General features: G+C 39.2%; 1 pseudogene; it reads left to right on the plus strand.

Annotated features, from left to right (window-relative positions):
* The first annotated feature begins 22,152 nt into the window (after nt 1-22,152).
* LOC107651110 (olfactory receptor 11L1-like) lies at nt 22,153-23,071 on the plus strand (annotated as a pseudogene).
* Nucleotides 23,072-23,162: the final 91 nt, after the last annotated feature.

Below are 23,162 nucleotides of genomic sequence, written 5' to 3' on the forward strand. Positions count from 1 at the left end.
TTTGTCCTCTAGATTTAAGATGGACAAAGAGATGAATCTTTATGCCTCCAGGCAGGCCCCAGTCAGATGACCACCACACCCCACCAAGTGCCTGAGAGACTAACACTCTATAGGTCAAGTCCACACCAGGACATAGCATCTAAAGAGTATATAATCCCCAGAACTGATGTCATCTGGGGGACAGCCCTTCCATCCATACCATCCCCATGGGGGAACAGTCTTTCCTTTCATGCTGTCCTCCCAAGGAACTGCTCCCCATCTTGCTATCCCACCTTGCTATCCTCCTTGGCCACTCTCAACATTACTTTCTAAATTAATAAATCTCTTTTTTGTTTTAAGCTAAGTTTTGGAGTCTTGCATTCCTGCAAAAGGTATCCTTCCTGAACCCCAAGGGTATCCTTCAAGTCCATATCAATGTTGAAATGGCCAGGAGATAGTGCATGTGGAGCACTGCTTCATAGAGGAGATGTGTTCTGGGCTTTATATACCCTTTTGACAACCAGGTCTATGTGATTAGAGAAAAGATGATGATGGTATTGTCAACTGGAAAAAACACAGAACTATTAAATAGTAAAAATCACTCTTTAATCAAGGACAAAAGGGGTTCAGAACTAATAGGCCTCAGCGCTAGTAGGCCCTGACAACAGAGCTGCTCGCCACAGACAACTGCACAGTCTGAGGATTGAACTCTGACCAACCTGTTCACTGACCCCTGAGAGTGCCACCACTCAAGATGGACTCCAGGGAACAAAAGAATTTGGGGAACCATTTGGGGAATTCCAGGAACAAGGAAAGATGATTGACATCACTATAGCTACAAAGAAAATGGGAGTGTTCCAACTATACTGACAGGATACACTCAAGCTTGGGAAAGGAATCATAGCTAGAGGCTAGGATGTAAGAGACGGGGCTACTTACAATGTATACTAAAGGAAGGTTCCTGCCCAGGTGTGGATCTTCTTGGGAAAAGTTTTGATACAATAGGGGAGACTACCTAAAACAAAGAGGGTCCTTAGCACATGCTGAGTCTCACCCACCTAGGATTGTTATTCCCCTGAGGGCTTTCCACTCAGTCTGAAACTGATAGCTTGGGATTCCCTTCAGGGTAGATTCCCATGGGAACAGGGAACAAGTACAAGCTTAGGGGTCTTCAATCTACAAGCTAAATATGAAAATTGGGGTTCATCAGATCCCACTAGGTCACAAGTTTGGGATTCCTAAATTCCATGTTGACACCCCCACACACACCTTTTGGTCAAGAAATAAATGAATTTACATGAAATATCCACACATATGAACAAGATCCCTTTCTAGTAAGAAAAAAGATGACAGACATATTTTTTCAGTATAATCTGTCTTACAAGGATGTTGAAAACTTGCTACAGGCTTTTGTAACTGAACATGAGAAAATAATTGCTAATGTCAACAAAACCTGTGGGTGAAATGCAGCACATTGGCCATCTCAGGATCTCAAATGGGACTATAATGACTGAGGATCGTTTACAACTATACCTTTGTAGAGAGGCCGTCCTAGCAGCAATTGAAGGAATGTGTAGACAGTTCAGATAAGTGGAAAGAATTTTTAAAAATTAAGCAAAATGAGGAAGAGACACCCTCTAGATGCATGGACAGAATAATTGAGTTTGGGGACAGATACTTGAATTTTGACCTATCTAAAGAAAATTGCATAAGACAAGTTAGAAGGCACATTGTCAATAAATCTTGCAAAGTGATTAGGGATTATTTTAGAACACATTTTGCCCAAGATGGCCAGAGATAGACCTTGAAGAATTGCGGAAAACAGCTCTATATGTTTCTAAGGGAAACAAACAAAAGGAGGAAGAAAATAATGATCTCAGGCAGGAAATAAAGAAAGTATTGAGATGTTTAAAAGATAAGATGGCTAAACAGAAAGTGGGTATCATACTCAACCAATGGCACTTGCACCTCTCCAGGAATCTAATTACCAATCTGTTACCTGCCAATTCTGTGAAAAGAAGGGTCACACAGTATGGTAGAATGTAGAACTTTACTCAAGGCAATCAGAAGGAATCTGCAGTTTAATAACTATTACAGAAGTGATAAGGGTGTATGGGGTGTTCAGGGAGGGGTAGTATCTCTGGTATGGAGGGCTTGTCGTGCCCTCTTAGGGCAGCTCTCCAGCCTCTGACCCCCACCTGACACCCAGCTCTCACTTGTGGTTCCCAGTAGCTGCTAGCATGTGGTAGCGGCCACACCTCAGGCAACGGCTTCGACAGGCCGGCTAAACCTTGTGAAGGGTAGCCATCGGGTTGTAGACCCCTGGTGAACTAAGGCTTTGCTCACCCAGCATGTGAAGACTGCTTCGGAACAGGCGGAAGAAACCAATAAGAAGGTTCAAAAGCTGAGAGGGCTAGGCAGCAAAGCACTGTGGAATGCTTAGGGTGTGTTGGAGCACAAAAGACAACACGGCCATCCAATGCAGCTGAGGAAGTTTCCAGGCGTAACGATTTTTCATGCCACTGAACCCAGTCTTCCAGCGCCGAGAGAGTGGAACTGTCTCTGTGCATCGACTCTTCCACTTAAATTTCCTTCATGCACAAGTGTCTTTGTGCACGCTCATCTATCCTAACCCCATACACCATAGATGAAAACGCACAAAAACAATCATCATCCTCGGTTACTGAGAGACTACAACTATACTATACAGAAGTGATAATTATAGAAATAACTCTAATGATAATGATAATGTAAATGACAACTTTAGGAATGATAACTATAGGAATAGATATTGGGGAAATTATAACTCAAAGCAAATAACTCCACAACAATATAACTTAAGTGGTACTTGTCCAAAAAATACTCAGGGTGCTAATGCCCCTCGGGGGGGGGGGGGGAGGTGCTCTTCAGGGGGTTCAAGGAACTTCCCAAATACAATAAAGGTGTCAGGGAGGGCTGGGGCACAGGAATCAGAGGATACAACCTTTGATTTTCCAGACCCTGATGTCCTATTACCCATTGTCCCTATCCACTTACCCCCTATACTAAGAACCCTGTTATAGTTAAAATAGTTGGTTGTCATAAACTGTAATAATTAAAATGGTTGAGGGTCATAAACTGTAGTGATTAAATAGTGGAAGATATAAATTGTAGTAGATATAAGAGTGGGTGAGTAAATTTGACCGCAGGAAATATGTTTTCACCACAGTGTCTTGTTTTAAATCAAATATAAGGTGGTCGCCAGGAAAATATTCCCAATTATTAATATACCCAAGTCAACTGGGTTTTATAGAGAATTTAATTAATAATACAATGAGAATTCAAAGAAAGAGAGAGAGATAAAAAAAGGAAATAAATGAGAAAAGAATAGGCCGGCCCAGGCAGCCCTGGCTAACCCAGGCCTAAGACCTAAAAGAAAAGATCAGCCAGTCCTTAATCACTCACCATAAGATCTGTTCAAGCAAGGATTCAGGGGGACAGAGTCTCCCCAGAGGGAATTCCAGCCAGAGTCAGCCTCCCTTGAGAGACCTCCTTAGAGATTGTCCTTCTCTCAACAACCGCCTTAGAGACTGTATCTCCAGAGACTCCTTTTTTCAGCTTTTCCTTTCCTTATAAAGGGAAATTTTTCCTTTGTCACCTCCCCTAAATTCTTACATCTACCAATCACAGTAGACATTTTTCAAAGGACAGACCATTCTTAGTCCACACCTAAGAAGGTGTGGATTTTTGAGTAATTCACACCAGGAAAGCTCTGAGTAAGTTTCCCAGTTCTTTGTTCCTTGTAAATTCACAAGTTGCTTGACCTTTATGGGTACTTAGCAACCTTTTGTATGAGTTCTAAAAATAGGCATGGCTTAAGTATGGGTTTAAGTACTTTTCATTGTTCAGCAAGGAGTTTTCCCCCCTAAAGCAGATTTAAGTAGGGGTGGAGTAGAGGTCTTCACATTTCTGATGTAAGTAGAGTTCTCACATTTTAGATGGGGAATGGTCCCTAATAGGGAATCGTCCCAATGGGGAATTTTTTAACATTCACAAGTCTGAGAAATTTCAAGATTCACAACCCCATGTTACCTTAAAGGTGGGTAACACCTATTATGCTTATCTTTTAGACACTGGAGCTTCCAGGTCTGTATTAAAGAGAACACCTGGTTTACATTGTTATTCTGTTGGCTCAGAGAATGTAATGGGAGTGTAACGAATACTCCAAAGGGTTAAAAAACTTTCCCCTAGAATGGTGTCTGTAGGGCCGCTAGAGGTACAACACTCCTTCCTTTTGATGCCTGAATCACCTCTAAATTTTCTGGAGAGGGGCCTTCTATGCAAACTCAGAGCTACAATAACTTGCTCCCAAGATGGTTCCTTATCATTGTAAGTACTTGAGGAATCTTTAAATGTACTCCCTGTAATTCTCTCAGAGAGTCAGGAGGGAAAAGAGCATCCCACCTTTGTAATAACTCAAGATATACGAGAGTCTCTTTAGGCCACACCTTCTTCTGATGTAAGCTTACTTAAGTAGGCTGTTCCTATACAGATAAAAACTAAATCTAGCCCACCTCCTTTCATTCCTCAGTATCCATTCTCAAAAGAATCAATTGAGGGTATTACCCCAGTAATAAACTCATTAATTTAACAGGGAATAATAATCCCTTGTAAATCTGAATACAACACACCCATCCTGCTCGTTAAAAAACCAAAAAGGAAGCCTGATGGCAAGCTCCTCTATATATTCTTACAGAATCTGAGGGCTATGAACAACCACGTTATAAAGAGACACTCCATAGTTTCCAACATCTATACTATTATTTCTTCTATTCTTAGCACAGCTACATACTTTACAATAGTAGACTTGTGCTCAGTCTTCTTTTCCATACCCATACATGAGAACTCCAGGCATATCTTTGCTTTCACCTGGAAGGGCTCTCATTATACATGGAGTCATCTGCCACAGAGTTATGTGGAAAGCCCAAGTTTATTTGCACAAATTTTGAGCCAAGACACAGATAATAACACATTTAAAAATAGCAAATTAATCAAATACATAGAAGATCTGCTCTTGACTTCAACAGATGCAGAAGCATGTCAGGAAGATAGCAAACTCCTTCTTTTGGAATTGCACAAAAGAGGGCATAAGATCTCGAAGGATAAGATTCAGTGGTGCCTCCCTAAAGTAGAATGTTTGGGATTTATCCTGACTGTGGGTGCCCACTTACTTCTCCCAAATGAATTGAGAATATTCAAAATTTAAGTGCTCCTACCACTAAGAAACAGTTGAGAGCCATTTTAGGAGCAACACAGTTTTGTAGACAATGGATTCCTTGCTATGGGGAAATTACTAAACCCCTTATAGCACTAACAAGGGATTCTGTCCCTGAACCCCTGAAATTAGAGCCAGAACACTTGTCAGCTCTATCAGATCTAAAACAGGCTATCCTGTCTGCCCCTGCTCTAGGCATTCCAGATTACAACAAGCCATTTACATTGTATGTACCTGAGTGAAGAGGGGTAGTTTCAGGTGTTTTAATTCAGACTTTGGGGCCTTCTCAGTGCCCAATTGCTCATTATTCTGTCCAATTGGACCCAGTAGCATCAGGAGCAACACTATGTCTTAGAGGAGTAGCTTCTACAGCCTTACTAGTGACAAAAGGTGTTGATCTGGTATTAGGATGTCCATTAACAATTATGTGCCCACGTGAGGTAGAAGCATTGTTGCTAAGGCATAGAACACAGGCATTTTCGGATCAGAGAATTACAAGGCATGAAATAACCTTGTTAAATAGCAAAAACATCACCTCAAAACTTAACGTGGCTTCCAGGTTTACCAATTTCAGGAGAACCATTACACAATTGTAAAACACTAGTGTCCATGGCAGAAAAGCCTCGAGATGATCTCTTGGACACTCCTTTCGACAATGCAGATCTGGTCTTATTTACTGATGGTTCCTCTTTTATGAGGGATGGCATATGCTACACTGGAGCTGCTGTAGTCACAGAATTTGCCACTGAGTGGTCAGCTTCACTGCCCTCTAATATTAGCACTCAAGGAGCAGAATTCATAGCTCCGAAACATGCCTAAATAATTGCCAAAGACAAAAATACAACAATTTATATGGATTCTAGATATGCTTTTGGTATTTGTCACTCAGTCAGGATACTATGGCTTCAGAGAGGTTTTTTAACCAAAGCTAAAAAATCTATAGCTAATGCAGGAATTATTAATGAAGTTCTTTCTGCTCTCCAACTGCCTGAAGCCGTAGCTATAGTTCATTGCTCTGCGCATACAGGTGGCACTGACCCTATCTTTAGGGTAAATGATTGTGTAGATTCCGCTGCAATGCTAGTAGCCATAGAAGAGTCTGAATTAATTTTAACATTAACAACCACTGATGATTTAAATTTATCACTTTCCTATAATGAAAAGGAAGTGGAAAAATGGAAGCAAAAATTCAAAGTAAAACAGATTAATGGACTATGGGTGTCATCTGAAGGAAACCCCTTGCTCCCTAGAAGTTTCTATCACCAAATTTGCCAATCTGTTTATAAAAATGGTCACTTTGGCACCCAGGGCATCATGCACTCTGTTGAGAGAATATGGATAGCCCCTGGTATAACTACCATAGCCTCTAAAGTGTGTCAGCCTGCTCTACCTCCCAGGCATATAACCAACATGCCTTTCGGGGCAAAGTTTTCATTGGGCCTCCTCTGGCTTACATAGCTTTTGAGCACCTACAGATAGATTTCATAACAATGTCAAAGGCTGGACATTATAAATTTTGTCTAGTCATAGTAGATCAACTGACCAGATGGCCAGAAGCATTTCCTGCGATCCGAGCCACAGTGGTTTTTGTTGCTAAGGTGCTCTTAAAGGAAATTATTCCTCGCTTTGGCCTGCCAGCACATATTGTTTCAGATAGAGGAAGTCATTTTACTGATTCTGTCCTAAATCAAACATATTCTTGCTTAGGGATAACTCCCAAATTCCATGTTCCATATCATCCCCAGAGTTCAGGCCAAGTTGAAAGAATGAACAAAGACCTTAAAACTATGCTTGGCAAATTATGCACTGAGACCCATTTAAAATGGCCTGAAATTTTCCCTCTGGCCCTATTTTATCTTAGAAACAGGCCTAGAGGAGACCTACACATCTCACCATTTGAGATGCTTTTTGAACATCCACCTATACTGGCTAAGCCTTTCTCCCTTGCATATACATCACTATTAGGGGGAGATACTACTATTGCATCCTATATACAGGAATTACAACACAAACTGCGTGAACTCCATGAATTTGGAGCTCCAGTACAAGCCGGACCACTAGACTTTTCACTTCACAACCTGAACCCAGGAGACAAGGTGTATATTAAGAATTTCCAGCATATTGGAGCAACTCAGCCTTCCTGGGAAGGACCATTCCAAATATTGTTAAATACTCCAACATCTATAAAGATTGGATAGAAGGACTCTTGGATTCATTGCTCACATGTAAAGAGAGCATCTTCTGTTGAGACTGATTGACTGTATCCTATCACATGCATTGGAGATAATAATCCATTGACAAGTGGATACTGTTTTCAGGAACACATTGAATTCCTGATCTTCCCTCCCCGCCCCCCCCCCCATTTTTATTATTGTTTTCATTTTATTTTGATTAGAATATTTGATTATTTTCCTGTATTCTCATTTCTCATACTTAAGGTACATAAAATCAATATTAATTTTGTTATAATATTAATACATACCCAAACATCTTTAGACTGTGGGAACCTGCCATTTATTAATACAATTATTAATAAATTAAGGGACTGTGATTAATATTTGTGTCTGATTCTAGGAAACGGGATTGAAAAGGAACACAGACTTTACCCAAATTATGCCAAAAGAGCACACAGGTCAAAAATCAAGAAAGAAACCAATCTAGGTATTATTAATGTACTTCTAAGCCAATACAAGGTCTGTGAACCTAGTGTCAGACTCGGTGTTGCGATGCTTGACATATGTTAAGGCATATGACATAGGCCTTCCTTGTATCCACACTCTTTGTGATAATACTTCCAGACAAGTACCAAAGTTTGGCTATTATCCTGGCTCCCCATATCCCTGAGAATGAATGAAAAATCAGACAAGGGAATGACACTTCCCTATCAAAATAAAATTCTAGTTCCTTTTCTTCTTATAGTATGGAAACTTCCTGTAGTCTTGGCTGCAAATGGGTAAGTGAAATATTACTGCATTCTGTCCTACAGACTTGTGGGATAGAAATTACTTTAAATTGGACCTGTACAAGGTCCTATTATAAATTTATTCTTGCTTACTCAACATTTTATATATATAGATTTTGGTATTTTGATTCTGATTTTGAATTTTTTTCTTTCTCCCAAAAGTTTAAGTTTCTTCCATTTTTTCTCTTCCTTTATATATTTTTTGTTTTGTTTTTGTTGTTTTTTAATTCTTTTAAAAATTGACTCATACACCCCCATAATTCAACAATTCATCCTGAGCTGAACTGGATGTTTTTTTAACACCCACTTTGGGGCGGGGGGGGGGGGCGGGAGGATTGTATTTTAATAAAAATCCAAGATTTTGAAATTTTTTTGTTCAAGAAAGATCTTCAAGGAAGAAGCTTGCTAACTCCTAATTCCAGAGGATGAATGGTTGCAGAAAGATGCCAGAAAAAACACACTACATCAATAATATCCACAACAGTATGGATTTGGGGTGTGGTTGATTGAATTCAAACTGACATTTGAATGAACATTAATTGTAAATGTACACTTTCATGCCAAATGGGAACTGCCCATAATTTGGCTTTTTGTCGATGCACCTAGCAAAACATTGGTTTTGCTTTTTCTCTTTTCTATTCCCCTCTAATGATTGTAATTTCCTCTTAGAAATTGAATATTGTATACATCTGTAGTTGGAAGTGCTTGAGGACTACCAGATGATTATGTTCAATGATCAATAGGGAGACTAGTCTCCCAATGATCATCAGGGGAGATTGTGAATTTTAAAACTACTCCACCCTACTCAGACCATACTTTAGAAGATTTGATTTAGCTATTTCCTGATTTGTAAGAATGGAGATACTTGGTCTAACAGAATCAGATCTTGGGAACTCTACATTGCTCCACCCTACTTAGTTTAACAAGATCAGGAATGTCTGTACCCATACTCAAGGATTAAGTATCTAAGAAGATGGCCTTCAACAGACATGTGAAGATAGCTGAAGGACCTCTGGGCTGTCCTAAGTCAAGCTAAGCTGATATTGGTACAGATGAGATGCAAGAAAGTGAAGTAAAACCGTCTATATAGGGCACGTCACTTCCTCTCCCCCCCGCCCCCCCGGAGAGGTGGCTCTGGCTGGCTGCCTGCTAAGCATTCCAACATCTTGGCATGGTGGCAGCTATTTGTCTGGATTTGGGCAGTGAGTTTGCCCTTGAGCTAATTCAATTTCAGGCATCTTGGCTGAGCCCTCTTGGAGTTCAGGCTGATTCCTTCCCCTTTTACTCTCCAAACCCTTATCTTCTTAGAGCCTCTAATCTTCCCTGTGGCACAAGCCAGGTGGAAGGAATCCTACACCCTTTCCTTCTCCCTTTTTCTTAATTTCTTTCCACTATAAATTCTTTCCTAAACTAATATAGTTTAGGTCTCAAAGCTAAAATTATCCTTTACACTAGTTTTTCTTGAATGGATCGAGACATGGTCTCTTGGGCTGAAACAATTTCTGCCTAGGTCAGTTTATCCTCAAAAACAGGTTCTTCCTTATCTGAAAGGGTCATCCCTATTGCAGCTGGGAGCTGCCTGGCAGCTTCTTTGGCATTCTGATCTGCTAGGACATTTCCCTTTGCATGGGGAGAATTCTCTTGTGAATGCCCTGGGATTTTAATGATTGCCACTGCCTTTGGTAGTAAGAGGGCTTCTAGCAGTCTCCGGACTTGTGCCCCATTTTTGATAGGGGTCCCAGAGGAAGTTAGGTATCCCCTATGCTGCCATAACATTCCAAAATCATGACCACCCTGAATGCTTACATGCTATCTGTGTATATGTTTACCTGTTTTCCTTTTGCTAGCTCACATGCTCTGGTTACTGCTTCCAATTCAGCTTGCTGAGCAGAAGATGCTGAAGGGAAATGTCCCACTTCAATGACTTCAGTGGTGGTGGTAATGGCATATAGGGCCACTAAAATGCCAGAGTCATTTTGGAGACAAGAGCCATCTGAATATCAGGAAAAATCTGGATTCTCCAGTTCTTTTTCCTGGAGATCTTCCTGTGGACTTAAAACAGAATCTACAATGTTAACACAATCATGCCCTTCAGTACAATCTTTGTCACTTTCCTCTATGTCTGACAGGAAGGTGGCTGGATTAAGGATTTTACACCTAGAAATGGTAATATCGTGCAGTGAACCATTCATGACCTCATGGAATAGAGTTCCTCTTCCCAGGTGTTTGTGGCATACCATTCCTGCTGAGTATGCCAAAGGACAAAGGTGTATGAATGTGTGAGGAGTGTGTCCTATAGGTTTCTTTGTGTCTTTGTTGTGGCTAAATTAAACAAAGAAAGAGGCAAAAAGAGTTTAAGATGCAGAGGGGAATTTCTTTTGTAGTGTCTGTTCTCCTGCTCCCTCCACCTGCATTCCAACCAGGCAGGCTAATGAAGTAGAATTTCGTCTTAAGAATGGATCCTAAAACACTGATTTTTTTTTCCTTTCAAAGCATGCTTGCCACAAAGTTGTATGTTTCTGTCACAGTCTCATCTCTATGTAAAAATGGGGGAGGTGCAACTTTCAACAGAGGACAAAAGCAATTACCAGTTCAATTATTTTTTCCTCTTTCTTCCTTTGGATGGGCCCCCAAAGGAGTGAAAAAGAGGAAAATCCAGAACAGAAAGGGGAGAATTTTACTCCACAGTTAGCAATTTTCACTTAAAACTAATTCTAAGGCTTGATGCATTAAACTTGGGAGGATTGCTAATGATTTTGATATGGTACAATTGTAATGTATTGTGGTATCTGTTTGTCAGTTAAATGTTAAATGTTGCCAGATTTTTATTGAGCACAAAAACTCTTGGTTAGAGGTTTGTTTTGTTAGATCTTGTAATGCATAATGGTTTCAGTGAATTTGAGAATTGTCCAAATGTGATTGATAACCAGCCTGACCCAGAGAGGAAATGTTTATTTTATAAGGACAGAAATTGTATTGGCTACTTTATAGATATAAAAGTCATCCAGAAAAGGTTGTTATGTTGTTGAGAAGAATTTATTCTAGAATTTAAACTTGGGATTTTTTCAAATAGGATATGATTTTAATGTATGTGCTGTCAGAATTAGCAATAAGAAATCATATGACACACAAGAAGTTTTTAAAGTGGTTAATCTGTGCATGGGGTTTAATAATACAAGTACCAAGAAATTGGTATTTTGCAAAAGAGGAAATAACTTTACAAATAATAAATTGGAATGGTATTGATGGAATTTAATCAGGTATGTAGCAAAGTTTTGAGCTAAAAGAAGACTAAATTGGAGGTTCTATTCTACTTTAGACAGGTGTGAGAGGAGTACAGGGAAATGCTTTGACTTCAGTTTGGTTATGCACTGAAACATTGCTACAGAACTTAAAGTTATTTTGAAGTGTTGAGTTCAAAATGAAATCTACTGAGAGTAAATTATTATGAAGGAGGTTTGATGCATTTAACATTTTAAATTATAGTAAGCTCATTGTTTAAAGAAGGATGGGACAAAGCTGTTAAGTAATAAAAGCTAAATTGAGTCAAGCAGCCTTAAGATAAATTGCTCAGAAGCTTCCCTTCCTTGCATATAGGAAGGAGAAAGAAATGCTTATAATTGTTCCACACTTAGGGACTGAAATAGGGACCTCAAAGAGTGGACAACCACTGTGTGATAGAACTTAAAGATGAGTATATTTTAATTGTATATTTTGGAGATCTTAAGGTGCTCAAGCAAGCAAACATTGCCAGCCCTGTCTGACCAGGAAGCTTGTTTGAAGCTGTGGAATCTTAATGCAAACATTCCATGCCCAGAATGATAAAATGAGTTGAGTGATATGTAATTGATAAGTCACCTCACATGAATTTTGGGGATGTGTTGGTTTATATTTTGATTACATTTTTGATCTGTATAAAGATATTTGTGGCACATAGTAACCAAAGAGCAGGTAGGATGTTAAAAATGGCATATATGTGAAATATGCTTGCTCAGAATTTTATGTGAGGTGCTGCTAAAATATGGGTTTAAGTATTGTTTGGATGTAAACATAAGCTCATTGTAAACCTGTACCATAGATTTTGTTCAATACTCAGTGGTTACCTCAGTTTACCAGTATGTACTATGAACTGAAATTTATAACTGATGTAATCCTTTAAATCAGAATTTGTTTGGGTTACTGACTAGCAATTGAAGTGATATCAACAGTATGTTTCCTTGACTTAAGCAAGTCAGAGAAGGTGAGAAGGTATGAAGAAAGGGACTTTGATCTAAAGTCCATAAAGTTTGAGTATGCAGATTTGTAAAGGAAGAATGGAAGTCTTGTTCTGCTTTTTAAACAGAGGGTTTGGGAGAGAGAGAAAGAGACAGACAGACAGACAGAGAAAGAGAGAGAGAGAGAGAGAGAGAGAGAGAGATGGAGGAGACACATACGGAGGTAAAAGAGAACAGTTCTGCTCTCATAATTGGATCTTTAACTTAGGGATAATATATAGAATTGATGTTTGTGTTGTGAGAAAATCACATAGTGATTCTTTAATTTTTCTGGAAAGTTAACCTTAAGTGATTCCTGTATGGCATTGTCTTAGTCTTTCAGATTGTCTAGGTCCAGGAGATGATACTGCCCTGATTATATGCCTATGGAGCTACTTAATTCAGCACTCATGTTTTTTATTTCAGGTTTTGTGACTAAAGTGTGATGTGTAAATTATTGCCAAAATATGTAAGAATAACTGCTATAATGTAGACTCATAGGCTTTAAGGAATCCTTAGAGAGGGTAAATGATCAGAAAAGCTTGTTTGAGGTATATGGAAATTCTTATTTGCTGATAAGCAGAATCTCTCTTAGCTGAAGTGGGTGAGACTTGTCTTTTAAGGAAGAAGAAGGCTTCTGGGATCTAATGGTGACAAAGAACACCAAGGACAGAGAAAGTCCTGGGATGGTGACAGAGGCATGTTCTGGTCTCACCTGGGAATGGACCTTTTCTGACCATCCAGGCTGTTAATTACAATGATGGCAGGAGCCATAGCTTTGACCTGCATGTGAAGCCACTCACTGTATCCTTTGGGACATAAGGAAATATTCTGCTTGGTGACAAATTCCCATAATCAGCACATAATGCAAATTATAAAATTAAAGTTTCCCCAAACAACCTTAATAATTGAAAATTCTTAAATTGTTAGGGAACATACTTTGAAAAGTAGGTGAAGTTTATTCATAGATGGCTTGTATTTGTAGCCTTAATTTACCACAGTTGAAGTTAGGATCTTGAGCTTGGAAATATAGCTCAAAGATTTCTTGAATTTCTCCCAGAATCTGGGGTAAAGGAATACATCTGCAAAATATTGTTACTCAAGTGTTTATAGATGTTAATAGTTAATGTGTACTTTGCAAAAGGATATTCTTTGATAGAGACATCACATACCAGCTCTACAAACAACTCAGGAATCCGATTTCCTAAAGGGATCTATTCCTGTCAGAAGATGATTTCTGAAGATGAAGTCTGTTGGCTAAGATACCCAAATGCAAATGCGTAATGCCAATTGCTATTGTACTAATTTTCTCTGTTTCTATCAGGTGTTCTAGTGTTTGCTCTAGTCCTGGTTTCTACACTTCTGTCTTAGGGGCTGACTCTCCCCCTTGTGACCTGTCTGCTGATCAGGGGAAGCAGTGGCTGTTCTTAGAGCTCTCCATGGCTTCTGGACTCCTGCCACAATGGAAGCCCAAGTTGGTCTTTTATCTAAGTGATTCCTCCAGTATCTGGGCTCATATTACTAGTGCCAAGGCAGATCCCATCACAGTGCTCTGCAGCAGATCAAATAAAGTTCCTTAGGGACTGTTCCCTCCTATTGGGCTCTTGCAACCAAGATCTTCAGTAAAACTGCTCATTCTCCTTTCTGCAGATTAGATAGAGGTTATGTACACATATAAACAAAGGCATAGAATAAACAAAGCCTAGTAATATAAAATAACTGGGAGTATCAGGAAAGGCCTCCTAGAGAAAGATAACAGTTGAATTGTGCTTTGAGAGAAATGGATTCTCAGAGATATGGGTGAAGAGATCATGAATTTTTAATATGGGCACCAAAACACAGACAGGAGTTTCATTGTAGATAAGAGAGATCTTGTTGATGAGCCTTACTAGAGATAGTATATAAAGAGGAATAACATGGCAGAAGACTAGAAAGATAGATAAGAATCAGTTTATGGAAAGGGCTTTAAATGTAATGGAAAGGGTTTTTTTTTAATTTTATTTTATACTTGAGAGCATATGGCACCAAGAAAATTTCTAAATAGGGAAGCAACAGAGCTAGATCTATGTTTTAGCTACATTTTTTGACATTTGTATGGAGGATGATTTGAAGAAGGTAGATGCTACCACGATAAAGGTTAACAAAATTTAGGACTATCTCTTTAATATCCACCCCAAATGAGAAAGAGATAAGTTTTGAAAACTGAATTGTTTTATCCTAAGGGTTCTCAGAATGGATATAACATTTTCAAATCATCTGTTTCTCCTGAAAAAACTAGATCAACTGTTTCACTGATTTAAATGAAAATATGAAACCCAATCACTTGACTGAATAATAACTCACATTTCTATAAAGTTTTCTCCTTCATAAAGTATTTTCTTTGCTACAACTGTGTAAGGTAGGTGGTGAAAATTTTATTCCCTTCACACTCCCACTCACCAATGTCCATCACGAGCCTATAAAAACCTGAAACTTAAGTTTTTTCCTTCATTGTACTGTGGCCATCCTTTTCCCTATGTGACCTCCATGATAAATTATTTTTCAGACTGTTAGGCAAAGTTACCCAGGAGACCCCAAAGACTTCATAGTTAGTTAGTCCCTCTCCTGAGAACTGGGGTGGCAAAAGTAAATCCATGTAATCACTCCCATTTAAGAATAACTTTTAAATCATTAGATTAGTAGCACTTTTAATGAGTCCCCAAGGTCCTCTTAAGCAGTAACATGTTTCAACAAGGAAACCTCAATTGCTAATTTCTAAGGAAATAATTTTTTAGGGAGCTAAAGGGAATTTAGCAGTTGCTAAATAAGGAAAACAAAGTTGCTTCTGTTATTTTTTTTTGAGCAATAATTAAATCTAGGCTCAGACTGTATTACTCTGCACTAGAGACCAACAAGTTAACAAACAGAAGTCAAACTCTTTGGGTCCTATGAGAGGAACAGTTTCTAAAGCTATCAACCCAGAATTTGAGAGAGAGTCAAATTTTTAAAGTTATATTATTGGGTTCTGCTGATGAAATGTTTCTTGTTAATAGCAAAGTTTTATGTTTAGACATCCTACCTAAACTGTTTTCTCATCTCTTTTGCACAATAGAAATCACATCTTCAGAGACATAAAAAGTTTACCCAGGGTGGCAAACAAATATTTATTTAATTTTAAATAACTCATTCAGTTAAAAAGTCGATCTCTTTGATTTCTTTTCACTTACTTGACACCAGCTATTTCTACTTATAAATAATTCTGACTTCTATAAAACTGGAAAAAAAGCCAAATGAATTTTTTATATGTCTAAACATACTGACTGAACCAAGTGATTATTTTCAAATCAAGCCTTAGACACTTATCACTAGTCATTTATTCTCCCTGGGCAAATCATTTAATCATGCTGAATCTCATTTCTTCACCTGCAAAATGGGAATAACAATAACAGCTATTTGAAAGGGTTGTGGTGAGTCTCAAATGAGTTAACATATGGAAATTGCTTTGTAATCACTTAAGCATCCCATAAATGCTAGCTTTATTGTTGTTGAATCATCTGACTATGCAAGGCATTTTAAAATGGTAAAATATAGCCAATGTTTACACTGTGGTGTATTTTTTCTACTTGCTGTTATGGACATGGAAGGATACCCTTGAGGTTCGGGAAGGATACCTTTTGTAAGCATGCAATGACTCCAAAACTTAGCTTAAAAACAAAAAGAGATTTATTAATTTAGAAAGTAATGTTGAGAGTGGCCAGGAGGATAGCAGGGTGGGATAGCAAGATGGGGAGCAGTTCCTTGGGAGGACAGCATGAAAGGAAAGGCTGTTCCTCCATGGGGACAGCATGGATGGAGAGGCTGTCTCCCAGACGACCTCAGTTCTGGGGTTTATATACTCTTTAGATGCTATGTCCTGGTGTGGGCATGACTTGGAGAGTGTTAGTCCCTCAGGCATTTGGTGGAGTGGGGTGGTCATCTGACTGGGGTCTGCCTGGAGGCATAAAGATTCATTTCTTTGTCCACCTTAAATCTAGAGGACAAAAGAGGGTAAACATCTCAGGACCCTGGGTGAGGTCATTGGGTGTTTCTAGGTTAAGAGTCACAAGGATTCAAGGGCAAGGGAGTTTCCCTGATAATAGTTGGCCTGGGTTTCTGAGGTACAGTGTCCATGTCATCTCCCCCCTTTCCTAATATGTAAGGGAAAACGGGATGGCGATCTGTCTTCTGTAACTTCTTCAGAACTAAGAATGGGCGTGGTAGAGATGTCCCTACCTAACATTAGGAGCAAGAGAAATTGACTCTAGGACGTGTCCAGAGTGTCAGGCTGGGATGGTTATGGTGGCATCTGGCATCTGGGTGACTCCCATGAGTGCTTTTACCCTAGAAGCAACTAGAGAGATGACAAGGTTACAAGTACAACCTCAGGTCTTGGATACACCTCAGAGGCACTGAAACCTTGGGCTAGAGGTCTGGGGTTCTCTACACTTTGAGAGTGCTTCATACAAACCCAACAGTTAGAGGAACCCACTTTGGCTAACGCTTCCCCAACTGAGTCAGAGAATTATATGTCTGGCTGGCTGGGCATACATGATTTGAAACACAGAAGAAGACCCAAAATTTAAGGAAAGAAATAGTTATGGCAAGGTAGTTAAGAGCTAAAGTAAAAGGGGTTGAAGATAACAGGGAAGGAAAGGCTGTGGGCTCAGGGTCTTGGGGACATGTCCTCAGTGAGTGCCTGGGTCCTAGGTAGCTGGAATATGCTTGGAGATGTGAAGGATGTCTAGCGACTGCTTTCCCTGATGGGCAGGCAGGTCACAAGGGGAGAGTCAGCCCCTAAGATAGAAGTGTAGAAAACCAGGACTGGGGGGATAGAAACAAAGAAAATTACTACAATAACAATTGGCATTACACATTTGCATTTGGGTATCTTAGCCAACAGACTTCTTCAGAAATCATCTTCTGACATTCCTTTAGGAAATCGGATTCCTGAGTTGTTTGCAGAGCTGGTATGTTATGTTTCTGTTAAAGAATATCCTTTTGCAAAGTACACATTAATTATAACATCTATAAACACTTGAGTAACAATATTTTACAGATGAATTCCCCAGATTCTGGGGAAAATTCAGGAAAGCTTTGAGCTATTCCAAGCTCAAGATCCAAACTTCACTTAAAGCTGCAAATACAAGCCATCAATTAATAAACTTCACCTACTTCTCAAAGTATGTTCCCTAAGAGTTTGATAATGTCCAATTAGCCTGATAGGTTGTTTGGGAAAATGGAAACTTTAATTTTCCAATTTGTATTATGTGCTGATTATGGGGATGTCACAAAGGAAGAAGGTCCAAACGGGAAAATATCTCCTCATGTCACAAAGGACAGTGAGGGGCTTCGTGTACCAAGCAAGGCTGGCACTGCCATTATTGTTTCACTCAAGGATTCACAGTCTAGATGGTCAGGAAAATTCAGTCCAAGGTGAGCCCTGGGCTGCCTTCTCTATAACCATCCTAGGACTTTCTCTCCTTAGAGCACTTGCCACTGGATGCCAGAGGCCTTCTTTTCCTTAAAGGACAAGTCTCACCCATTAACAGCTCAGAGAAATTCTGCTTATCAACAGTCCAAAAACAAATTTCCATACCCTCAAACAAGCTTTTCTGACCATTTGCCCTCTCTAAGGATTCCTTAAAGCCTATGAGTCTACATTATAGCAGTTATTCTTACATATTTTGGCAATAATTAATTTGTCACAATTTAGTCATAAAACCTGAACAGGAATGTTGAATTCATTAGCTCTACAGTAAATACAAATCAAGCCTAGATCATATCCTGACCTTAGGCCATCTGAAGGAACTAAGACAAGACCAGTCAGGAATCTCTCTAAGGAATTTTCAAAGAAATTCCAGAATTATTTGTGATTTTCCAAAACTACATCAATTCTAGAAATGATCCCTAAGTTAAAGATCCAATTATGAGAGCAAAACATCTGTTTTCTTTCATCTTCTCTCTCTCTCTCTTCCTTCAAAACCCTCTGCTTAAAAGGCAGAACACAACTTCCATTCTTCCTTCACAAATCTACATACTCAAGCTTTATGGACTTTAGATCAAAGTAACATACCTCCTCACCTTCTCTGACTTGCTTTTACCATCATAAGTCAAACAAACATTCCCTTGGCATCAATTCAATTGCTAATCGGTAACCAAAAGAATTCTGATTCGAAGGATCATTCAAATACTGTATCTTTAGCATAGTACTCATCAGTTATAAATTTCAGTTCATAGAAAAAACTGGTAAACTGAGGTAACCACTGAGTATTGTTACAAGGGAATCACTTTAAAAGACTGATATATATTAATTTAAGATCGCCAAGGAATTCAGCTATGTAATTCCTAAATGAAAACTCAAGTTTGCAGTCAATCTTTTATGGAGTTTAATTACAATAGGAGGAAGAAAGGAATTAGAGATAGAGATAGAGAAAAAGGGAGAGAAAGGAATAGGGCTTAAATACCCCTTCTGTTTAGGCTGGGCCAAAAGGCCCAAGCCCTTAGATAGCTGGGGCAAAGAAAGGAGATCAGTCCCTATTACTCATGTGACCAAAATGGAGAAACAGTCTCAGAGGCCCCCACCTTCAGCTTCCTTCAGAGCAAGCTTCTCAGAGTACACTGCCACCACTCCGATCAACTCCTCAACCACCCCCCTGATCTTTAAGGAAACCATCCAAGTTGCCTCCCCTCCGTTCTCACATCTACCAATCACTGTCCATCAATTTCCCTGTGCCAATGGAGGCTCTAGCTTAACCCAGGACCGCCCAGAGGCTTTGCACATGTCTGTTGAAGGTCATATTTTCAAATGATTAAATCTTTGCTCCTTTGCTACAGCCCTTTCTAAATCTTGTTAACCTGAGTAGGGTAGAGATTGGAATAATTAAATTTTGATCTAGGCTGCAGCCCTTACTCAATCCTGTTAGGACTGAATAGGGTGGAGATTGATTCCAAGTATCTCCATTGTATCAATTCTAAAATCAATCATGACTCAAAGAAATTCCTGTTCTATGCTTAAGCATAGGTCAAAGTCCTTTCCATTGTTCAGCAAAAGGTTTCTGTCCTAAAGTAATCTGAAGAAGGGAAGAGAAGGAACCTCCCATGCCAATGGGGTTCCCATTCCAATAGACTATCAGTAAGAAATTTTCCAAGTATGAAATATCCCAATGGTGAAATTTCCAACATTTATAAGTCTAAGGAATTTTGAGGTTTACAGTATTGAACAAAATCTATGGTAGAGTTAGGTTTGCAATGAGCTTGTTTACATCCAAACAATACTTAAAATACATATTTCAACAGCAACTCACATAACATTAAAAAATTTCATAAAGAATTTAGTATTACAGGATCTATTTTAAATTTAGAGTTTTGAAACCTTTTAAGGACCATAAACCTTAAAGCAAGCCTTTTGACAAGCAGGCTGATTATCTATTTTCAAGACCAAGAAGTTAAATGTAATAATAAAGTTAGTCCAACTTTAATACACTGGGATGAAAACCATTGAGATGAAAACCATTTGATAATTTTAAACAAAAACCCATTTTTGGTAAATTTAAACACTTTAAGGAATTTTTTTCCTTTAAACCTCTTATGATGGAAAGGTAGATAAGGATGGAATGCAATCTTTTCAAGGCTATACTGCTAAAAACCTATTTTACAAAACCAATCTGTGGCTTTTCTATACAAACAAATTTCACTGTCTGACAAAATTAAAATTAGGATGTTCTTTTTTTAAACCCATATAAATACATGATCACAATTTTGGAATAAAATACCAATAAATACCTCTAGACAAATTTTAGCATTACTTCCTTTTGGCTAGCAGACAGGGAAAGGAGATTTATCAGGTCTTCTTATCTCTCCCTGTTTACCTCAAAACAGAAAATAATTAATAGGTTGTTCTACAAGTTGAAAAAAACCTTAGTTTTAAAAGTGTAAGACATTTAAAAATCCCCCAAATAGGGGTGTCTCACCAGTTTTTCTGTTCAGAATCAATCCTTCTTCCTCTTTGCAGTAGAGGAGGAAGGCAGATCTCATCAGTGAACTAAAAAGCTTCCCTGTGTTTCCTTCCCCCCATCTCCACCTGGGTTTTTTATTGGTGGGCCCTTTGCCTTAAAATCCAAGTGAAGAGTAGAGTTTGGAGAATTGGGAACTTGGTGAGAGAATAAAGCTAAAAGGTAAGGAGCTTCTGTCCATAAAATATGTTCAATTGCCACCTGGTGTTAGAATTTCGGGTAACAAAAGTCAATTTCCTCATCATTTTTTTCTTGATGTTGCTCAGCTATTTAACATGAGAGAAAACAAACAAACAAACAAAAAATCCAACTGAATTTTCTCTCAGGCTCTTAGACTTGATCTCTTCCCAACATGCTTCTCCCTTTGTCTTAATTGGGTTGAATAGTCCCTATCTGGCTTGACCTCAGGCTGGAAAAAAAAAAGGATTTGCCATGAATAGGCCATGCCTCTTGCTTATCAAAAATGTATGGCCAGTCAACATTACAGAAAGAAATTGGTTGCTTTTTCTTTAAGCTGTTTAGTGCCAATTTTTTCCAATTTTTTAAGTATACCCCAAAGGGGAATCTCGGGGTACTCTCTGTCTCTGTCACATTTAGATGCAGGATTGGCCAAATCTACACTGAGGGTCAATGCTGTGCGTCCACAGGTTGCCTGACCAAGAGCACTCAGTTCTAGTACTGAGCGAGTACTCAGTTGAAAACTGAGGCGGCAAGGCGTCCCACACAACTTGGAACCGTCTTCCAGTATAAAGGGGAGCCGGCAGATAGACCCCAAACTCCAGTGGCCAGACTGATCTGGGGCCGATGGGAGAGAGAGCACGAAAGAGTTCCCACGGAGATATCACCCAAAAGATGGGGGTTTCAGGAGTCAAAGAAAAGCTCCTTCCTACCTGAAAAGCCATGTCGCTGTGTCCTCATGGACGGTCCGGGGTACAGGTGTAGCTTACAGGAGAGCCAAAAACCACGTTGGGCACCAAAATGTTATAGGCAGGAAGGATATCCTTTGGGGGTTCGGGAAGGATACCTTTTGCAAGCATGCAATGACTCCAAAACTTAGCTTAAAAACAAAAAGAGATTTATTAATTTAGAAAGTAATGTTGAGAGTGGCCAGGAGGATAGCAGGGTGGGATAGCAAGATGGGGAGCAGTTCCTTGGGAGGACAGCATGAAAGGAAAGGCTGTTCCTCCATGGGGACAGCATGGATGGAGAGGCTGTCTCCCAGATGACCTCAGTTCTGGGGTTTATATACTCTTTAGATGCTATGTCCTGGTGTGGGCATGACTTGGAGAGTGTTAGTCCCTCAGGCATTTGGTGGAGTGGGGTGGTCATCTGACTGGGGTCTGCCTGGAGGCATAAAGATTCATTTCTTTGTCCACCTTAAATCTAGAGGACAAAAGAGGGTAAACATCTCAGGACCCTGGGTGGGGTCATTGGGTGTTTCTAGGTTAAGAGTCACAAGGATTCAAGGGCAAGGGAGTTTCCCTGATAATAGTTGGCCTGGGTTTCTAGGGTACAGTGCCCATGTCATTGCAACATGCCTCTAGTACTGCAGCTTTCTTTTGTTTAATGTTCATCAATTTGGAAAGACTGAGCAAATTATGAGTTTTTTCATTTTTCATTATTCATTTTTTCCCTCTGTTTCACCCTGTTTCTAAAGATTAGGCAAAATGAACTATGGATGGAAGAAATCAAACTACAGTAATTGAATTCATTTTTCTTGGATTTTCTGTTATCCAACAACTAAAAATCACACTCTTTGTGATGTTCCTCTACTCTTCCTCACTGGAAATGCCCTTATCATTATCATTGTCTTTGTGGAGCCCATGCTCCACACTCCCATGTACATTTTCTTAGGAAATTTTTCTTTTCTGGAGATTTTGTACACTACAGTCACAGTACCCAAACTATTAGCCACCTGTGTGTCACGGCTTATTATTATCCCTGTGGCTGAATGTGTAGTTCAATATTATTTCTTCTTCATAGGAGCTACTGAGTGTATCCTGTTGACTGTAATGGCTTATGATAGGTAATCCCCTGGACTGTGCAATCTTAATAAATCTTCAAGTCTGCCTTTGGTTCCCAGCTAGCTCCTGGGTATGTGGTTTTATTGCTCCATTGCTGCCCACAATTCTCATTTCCCATCTCTACTTCTGTGGCCCTCAGAAGATAATCACTTTTTCTGTGAATCAGATCCCATATTCAAACTCTCTTACTCAGAAACTTTCCTGGTGGAGGCACTGCTTACACTTGTAGCTCTGTGGTGATTTTGAGTTCTTTCTTGCTCACCATGTCTTCCTATGATCACATCATAATTACCATCATCAACATGCCTTCTTGGAAGGCCAAAAAGGAAGCTTTCCCCATATGTGCCTCTCATCTGACTGTTGTCACCACTTACCATGGTACTATCATCTTTGCCTATATTTGTCCTCCAGCTAAGTATAATTTCACCATTGGCAAATTCATATCTGTCTTCTATTGTGTGATTACTCCACTATTAAATCCAATTATCTATACACTTAGAAATAAAGATATGGAGAAACCTCTCAAGAAAGTTCTGACCAGAAAAAAGTTGCTTCTGACCAAAATGTGATATTCTTGAGTCAAGTCAAAATGTATTCTCATATTATCATTTTCAAAAAAATCTTGAAATGAGGGACAATTAAATGATTATCTTCATTCAA

This window comes from Monodelphis domestica, chromosome 2 (assembly GCF_027887165.1).
Source record: "Monodelphis domestica isolate mMonDom1 chromosome 2, mMonDom1.pri, whole genome shotgun sequence".
NCBI lineage: Eukaryota > Metazoa > Chordata > Mammalia > Didelphimorphia > Didelphidae > Monodelphis > Monodelphis domestica.